This window comes from Pinus tabuliformis, chromosome 9 (genome assembly GCF_031772625.1).
Source record: "Pinus tabuliformis cultivar Carrire ecotype Pingquan chromosome 9, CPIR1, whole genome shotgun sequence".
NCBI classification, from domain to species: Eukaryota; Viridiplantae; Streptophyta; class Pinopsida; order Pinales; family Pinaceae; genus Pinus; species Pinus tabuliformis.
The window spans coordinates 1,265,577,371-1,265,585,339 of record NC_142307.1 but is presented as its reverse complement, the minus strand read 5'-3'; the positions used below and the strand labels follow the sequence as shown (position 1 = coordinate 1,265,585,339).

Genomic DNA, 7,969 nt, shown 5'->3' with positions numbered 1-7,969 from the left:
CATTCTGCGGTGAGTAAAGATGGTCGTTCCAGTGTAACGCTTCACTGATTGGCCTGATCCGTGTGGAACATGGATCCCCTGCCACCGGAGGTCCTGGCCTTCAAGTCGTTAGTGGCTTCTGGTCCTAAGCATCCTCCTTCTGCGACCATGCAGAGGTTTGTTAAAAAGATGGACACTATCCCATCAGTGGCACTGCCAGAAGAAGATACTTGCAAAGCTGCCCTGAATCTGGCTGAAAGAGGCCTCATAGGCCAGTTCACAGGCCTCTGGCCATCGCCAAAAACGGTATAGGAGTGGACTCAAAGGAACTGGAAGCCTCTCATTAAAGAAGGTGTCAAAAGCTACTTCGTGGGTAAGGGATTCTTTGTTTTTGTATTCAAAAGCCCTGATGATAAAGGATTAATCTTCAGAAATGGACCTTACTTCATGGGCCCTCAGGGCCTTTACCTAAACAAATGGTCGCCTGACTTTGATTCCACCCAGGACGTTCCTTCAGCTGTCCCGGTTTGGGTCAGGCTTCCCCATTTGCCCCTCCACTGTTGGAATCACCTCCAGATCATAGGGAATGCCTTGGGAAAATACATAGATCAAGCAGCAAGGAAGGACCAATATTCCTGTGCACGCATCTGTGTCGAAGTGGACCTGGAAGAAGGGCTTCCGGAAGCCATCAAACTTACAGTAGCTAGGTGGATGTATGTACAAGAGCTGGACTACGAGCAGTTGTCGTTTAAATGCAGACACTGCCATGGTCATGGTCATTTCGCAAAGCACTGCAAGAAGAAGATTGAGGATCAAATGGGAAAACAAAACGGGGATCAATGGACCCTAGTGCAGAAAAATGAAAATGAAAAAAAAGGTACAGGAAAAGGCAATAGGAATGGAGAAACCAGCAGATCCAAAATAAATCAAGAGGAGGAAGTAAATCCAAACAAAACAGAAAGTGAACAACATAGAAATGGAGAAACCAGCAGATCCAAAATAAACCAAGAAGCGGAAGCAAGATCAAAAGGGATAGAAGGTGAACAACAGAGCCATCAAGTGAACCCAACAAAGGAGCACGAGGAGCAGGAAAATACTCCTCCATTGCACAAAGAGGGAGTGGAAGCAGACCAGAGCGACTCCAACCAGGGTAGCCCCGTCAACCTATCATATGCTGATATGGCAAAGAAAAAACCAAGGGAGAGCTCAGATTCTTCGGAAGATGAAATCTACGAGCGCCCATCAAAAAAAGCAGGAAGGAAATCTCGAAAGGAAAAAAGGGAGGAGGAGGCAGAAAGACACAAAACACAAGGAAGTCAGCCCACAATAGAAATGTCTATAGGGCGAAACACCAGGCCAAAGCCCTCCAAGGGAGGACTCAACAATCAAAATAATAAATAATGAAGTTAGTCTCTTGGAACTATAGAGGACTGGGGAATCCCTCCAAAGTCGAGGCTGTTAAAGACCTATTGAAAGATGAACCCTCAGAAATTCTCATGCTCCAAGAGACAAAACTAGAAGGGCAGGCCCTTTTAGAGATCAGTAAAACGAAGTGGAATAAAAAAGCAGGTAAAGCAGTCAGTGCAAGGGGTACCTCCGGGGGCTTGGCAACCCTTTGGTCTGAAGAGCTCTTCCATCTGAATAACTTCCAAGCAACCCAGCACTGGATCTTCACGGAATTGAAACACAAAGCAAGTAAGTTAACTATCTCTCTATTCAATCTTTACGTGCCAGTTTCTTATACTGAAAAAAGAGAATGCTGGAATAGCCTCTCTGCCTTTTTAGAATTATCTTCTCCCAACAATATCATTATAGCAGGCGATCTAAATATCATTATGAAAGCAAAAGAGAAGAGAGGAGGAATTGACAGCAGGGACCCCTTGCTGCCCATGGTCGAGGAGCTCTCCCAAAGCTGGGACCTATTGGATTTCAACCCAGTTCGGGGTATATATACTTGGTCCAATAACCGGACTGGCTCGGACCACATCTCTGCAAGACTTGACTGCTTTCTAGTGCAAAGCTCCATAATGATGGATAAAAAAATCATCATCACAAAAATTTTACCTAAACTTACATCAGATCATAAGCCAGTTCAGCTCCTCCTAGAAGAAGAAGAAGATCTGGGACCTATCCCTTTTCGTTTCAGTCCCCAATGGATTGAGAGAGAGGGTTTCTTAGACACGGTGAAAGAAGCTTGGTCCAAACCCATCAATGGATCAACTAGTTATGTTTGGGAGCAAAAGTTAAAAGCTACCAAACAAGCCTTGAAAGACTGGATTAAGAAACCAATCCATACTCCTACAGAACAAAGAAAAGAAGCAGTTCATACATTGCAATCTTTGCAAACTGACATGGAAATTAAAGAGATCACAATAGAAGTGTTGGAAGCAGAAACTCAAGCACAACGAATAGTATATCAGTCATTCCGAAAGGAGGAAGAATATTGGAGAATAAAATCTAGAAGCTTGTGGTTAAAGGCGGGAGATCGGAACACTGCTTTCTTCCACAGGCAATATAGAGCAAGACTGTCAAGGAATTATATAGCAGAAATTAAAACAGCAGATGGGCAAGTCTGCAAAGGATACAATCAATTCAAGGCAGCTGCTGAAGCTCACTTCCAGAACCTCTACAGTCAAGATGCTCAAAGTAATGATGAGGAAGATGCTACACTTCTTTCAAATATTCCCAAACTCATCAGTCCTGAAGAAAATGCAATCCTCTGCAGACCCATAACAGAGAAGGAAATCATAAATGTTATTTGGGCCATGGAAGCGGACAAGGCACCGGGGCCCGATGGATTCACAATCCATTTCTATAAAACATGTTGGCATATTATCAAGGCAGATCTGCAGAAAATGATAAGAGGATTTATGACAAAAGCCAAGATAGGTGGAGGAACCAACTCTACTTACCTAGCTTTAATCCCCAAAGACTCCAACCCAGAAACGTTTTCCAGATTTCGACCTATATCGCTGTGTAATGCGTCTTACAAAATTTTGGCCAAATTTTTAGCAAACAGAATTAATCCACTGCTAAAAAGGGTGATATCCAGCTCCCAAAGTGGCTTTGTAGAAGGTCGACATATACTGGATAATATAATCTAGGTTCAAGAGACAATCCACTCCAACAAACAAAGGAAAGAGAAAGGTATGGTGATAAAATTAGACATGGCAAATGCGTTTGATAGAGTAAACCGCAATTTCCTTAGCAAAGTGCTTCTCACATTTGGCTTCTCGCTTGCTTTTGTTCAACTCATCAAAGCCTGCATTGACAATCCATGGATCGCTCCCCTTGTTAATGGTCGTCCAACAAACTTTTTTCAAGCCAAGAGAGGCATACGACAGGGATGCCCACTCTCCCCCTATCTGTACATTCTAATGGCAGACTCACTAAGCCGAAAGCTCAATGCAGAAAGAGATACAGGTATCTTACTGGGCCTCAAAACAACAATAGGAGCCGAGCCTTCGAGTCATGCACTTTTTGCAGATGATTCACTCCTCCTAGGTGGAGCATCCACAAGAATAGCTCGAGCATTTGACACGGTACTTAGAAGCTATTGCAGAGTCACTGGAGCGACAATTAACAACAACAAGAGCGAAGTTTTTAGTCGGAATATAGATCAGCAAGAACTTGCAGGTATAACATCCATTCTTGGGTTCAAAGGACACACAGAATGGGACAGATTCATCTACCTCGGCCTGCCCATTATATCTGGAATCAATAAAAGAGCCTTATGGAGCGGAATAATCTCAAAAATGAAAAACAAGATTGCAACATGGGGGGGTTACTGGTTGACTAAGGGTGGCAAAGTTATCTTGATCAAATCGGTGCTATCAGCGTACCCAATCTTCCAGGCAGCTTTCCTCTTGGCCCCTCGCAATGTTATGGATCAGATCTCCAAACTTCTCAGAGATTTTTTGTGGCAAGGAGGGAAAGGCAGTGAAAAAAGAATTCATCTGGTGAATTGGGATGTTGTAAAGAGAACGAAGGAAGAGGGGGGATTACAGATAAGAGACCCCCATCTTGTGAACTTGGCCTTGGGAGGCAAAATCCTGTGGAAATTGATCCATGATCCCACCCATCCTGTCAGTAGCACTCTGCGGTTAAAGTATGGAATAAGCAAAGACCTCAGCAACGTAACTCATATGTCCATAGCCAAAAGCACACAACTCTGGAGTTTGTGTTGTAAAAGCAGTCAACACTTCAGAAAACATCTGTATCGCATCCCTGGAAGTGGCAAACATATCAACATATGGACGGATAGTATCATGAGGAACGCTCCCTTAGCAGATCAAGCGAACATGCCAGAACTAAGAACCTGGTTGGAGTGTGCTGGAGTCAAACGCCTCTACGATCTGTCGAAGTGGAATCAGCGTGGGGAGTGGGAGGGTTGGGACCTCTATGGAGTCCCGAACAGGTTGAAAAATCAACAAACACTGCTGGAAGAATGTTTGGAGGATGCCGCCCCTGTGCATAGAACCGCAAAAGACTGCTGGGGTTGGGGTCAAACTAGAGTTTACTCCACAACTGATGGCTACCGCGCTCTGCAGGGGATAAGAAACAACAATCATCCTTCAACTTTCTGGAAAAGCGTTTGGGACACATTTGCCACTCCAAAGGTAAATTTCTTTTGCTGGACTCTGATCCATAACAAAATTCTCACGGGAGATAACTTGGAGAAGCGAAAAATAGAAGGACCTCATAGGTGTGCTATGTGCAATAATAACTCAGAAACAGCTCAACATCTATTTATGGATTGCAGCGTAGCTCAAGAAGTTTGGGGGCTCATATTAATGGATTTGCAGACTCCTATTCCTTCCTTTAACTCCGCAGCTGACCTGTTTGCCTCGTGGAAGCACCATTACCCGCATCAAATTCCCCAAAAATCTTTCTGGAGCAGAATTTGGACAGCGATTCCCAAATACGTTTGCTGGCAGATTTGGTTGGCACGTAACCAGCAGATTTTCAATGAGGTGAGACTCACAGCGCTGCAAATAGCTACAAAAGCTAAGGCCTTTTTTATGGAAGCAGCCCAACAACAGTATATAAAAGAAGACTCCTTGCTTCTGCCAGAAGAAAAGAGGTGGTTAGGCTCTCTAGTGCCTTATCCGAGCAGAAACTATCCTAAACCACAAAGTAACAACCAGGAATGGCGATTAAGAGATAAAGAGGACTACTTCCAAAACTGGTGGAGGTCTCAAAAAATACACACAGTCTTCTTTGATGGGGCGTCAAAAGGGAATCCAGGGACAGCTGGAGCAGGGGGAGTCATCTACTCATCGGACGGTGACACTAAAGACATCTTCTATTGGGGATTAGGACAGAAGTCCAATAATCAGGCTGAGCTATTAGGACTTCTCAAAGCCTGTCAAATTGCAAGAGACAAAGGAGTGAAAAAGCTGCAAGTCTTCGGAGATTCAGAGCTAATAATAAAAAATTTAAACCTGGGGGATCGATTCAACAATCCTAGCCTCAAAAAAATGTTGGAAAGACTGAAAAGAGTACTCCAATACTTTGACAACTGCAAATTCTATCATATACTCAGAAATTTAAACAGTGAAGCGGACAAAATGGCAAACAAAGGCAGTGCAATCATGAAAGGGCTTATCTTCGTTAACGAAAATAGTTTTGTTCAAATGCCCTTAATTTTGTAATAGAGGAAAAGAGGCAGTATTCATAGATCTGCATTGTATTGGAGGACAGCATGAAAAAGTCCCATTTGCTTCCAGATAAATAAAAATCATATAACCGTTTTAGTTATAAAAAAAAAAATACCCTGTAAAAGCCTCGAAATAGATTATTATAATCCTAGATACTTGTATGAATGTAATATGATGTGATCCCCAAGGCATACTTGGTAGGGGATGTAGCATCAAACAAGAAATATCCCCAGGCCCATTTGGGTTTTGGTTCATTGTAACCCAATTTCCATATTCATGGTGAGTTTCTTTGTTCTCCCAACCTACAACAAACTAGACATTACTACAAATACCCATCATCATGTTTCTTGAAATAACTTCTTATTACTGAGAAGATGCACAACCCCTTGCACCAGCATTGGATCTGGAAGCATTACCAAGTCTAGGCATAGAATAACTTTCATTCCATCCAACTAAATGAAAACTCCTATGTATACCATACGGAACATGAAACATATTGGGTTGGCGTTATCATTCCAAAAAATATGATAGAGTAAGCACCGACATCATCATTTCATCTGCATTTGTTTACACACAACACAATTTATTTGCTCTATTTTAAGTCATTTTCTTTATGATAGGCTTTGTGTTCAATTTGGATAGACATAATATTCAAAGTATGTTATCTTTTGAACCTTCTCATATCTTTGGTTAGTGCTTTCATCTTTTTTATTGATTGGGTTATGGTCTAGCTGTAGTCTGGTTAAATTTTACCACAACTTTCCCGGCTTCTATTCTAATTTCTTAGTGCATTCCTTTACAGACAATACACGATAATTCCCAAAGTGATATGTTCCAAATTTTGATCGATTCTTTTCCAGCCAAAAACTGGTTGGTTTTTGTTCAAAGAAGGTTATTAATTTTGTTAGGACTTGTTAGTTGTGAGACTATTGTAATCTATTTATGTTATGAGAGTATGGTGCTTCTAGTTTAAGGTCTCTAGGCTATTTTATCCTCTCCAAATGATGTTTTCTTCTTAAAATTATTGATGGAATTGGAGAAGAAAGATCTAGCTAACATTCTATTCTTGTATCTCAACACCTTACAAATCACAGAGGCTCTGAGGATGCAAATGGAGGTACAAAGAAGGTTGTAGGAACAACTGGAGGTAAGGGCTATATTTCCATTTTTTTGGCTTCCATTATTTGTACATGACTCTACTAATGTTGTTGCAAAGTCTGAACTTAAAAAAGTCACATTGGTTTTGAGCATTTGTTTTTAGCAGGCTCAAAGACACTTTCAACTTCGTATAGAAGCACAAGGAAAGTACTTGCAATAAATTCTACATAAAGTAGGGAAAAACATTGAAAATTACAACATGGGGTCAATTGGATTGGAAGTTACTCATGCAGAAATTTTTGAGTTGGCCTCAAAAGTGAAAAGTGAATTTTTTAACTCTACATTTTTTGCTTTGACCTTCTCCATGATTCCTGAAATCCCTGGTCTATTTCTAGAATCTGAGATTTCTCATCAGCAATCCCAAGTTGCAAATTGTTCTGCATATAGTTGTCTCACTTCAAATGAAATTTTGAGAAGAGTCCTACAGAGAATTTGCAAGTTGGTGGTAGAAAATTCTAAAGGCCTGCTTGTGATAACAAACTACAGTTTTGGCAAGATGAAATTAGAGAAGATATGAGGCTGCAAGAACTGACAGGAGAAGAAAATATTTCTTCACCTTCCTCTAGGACCAAGGATTCTTCAATTGTATTTCATAAGAGGGCTACTAGTGACATAGTACAAGCAGAAGAAAATGGAAACCTTTTATCAGACAAAAAAGGAAAAGAGTGTGAAATAAATGGAGTGCTTGTTGATCCACCCATAACAAGAACATTAGCCTTTTCTAGTGTTTTATCTCTACAAGAAAATAGTCAAATGTATGAGGCATCCAAATTTTACATGAATAAAGATAAAACATGTTCCAAGGGGTATAACAAATTCTCCAAAATGACATAGGATTTAGACTTGAATTCCAATGGTGATACCACAGTGTCCTCCAAGAAAAGAGGGCTTGATTTGAATGGTTTTGGCTGGAGAAGATGATAATTGTTTCACAATGTGTCTATGTCTTTGTCACATATGAGGAAGCCATAACTTATTTTATGCATGATATTCATAGCCACTAACCATTGTATTATGGATTTATACTTTGTGTGGGAATGAGAAGTCCTTGTCGTCTTTTTCCTTTAATTTTTAAACATGATTGAGTCTTTTTCTGGCAGACCAGTTGGAAAAGTACCATTATGTATATGTACTATGATGTAAATATTACAGTTATATGACCTTATATGATG

General features: G+C 40.9%; 1 pseudogene; it reads left to right on the top strand.

Annotated features, from left to right (window-relative positions):
* The first annotated feature begins 6,666 nt into the window (after positions 1–6,666).
* Positions 6,667–7,718, top strand: LOC149153140 (uncharacterized; annotated as a pseudogene).
* Positions 7,719–7,969: the final 251 nt, after the last annotated feature.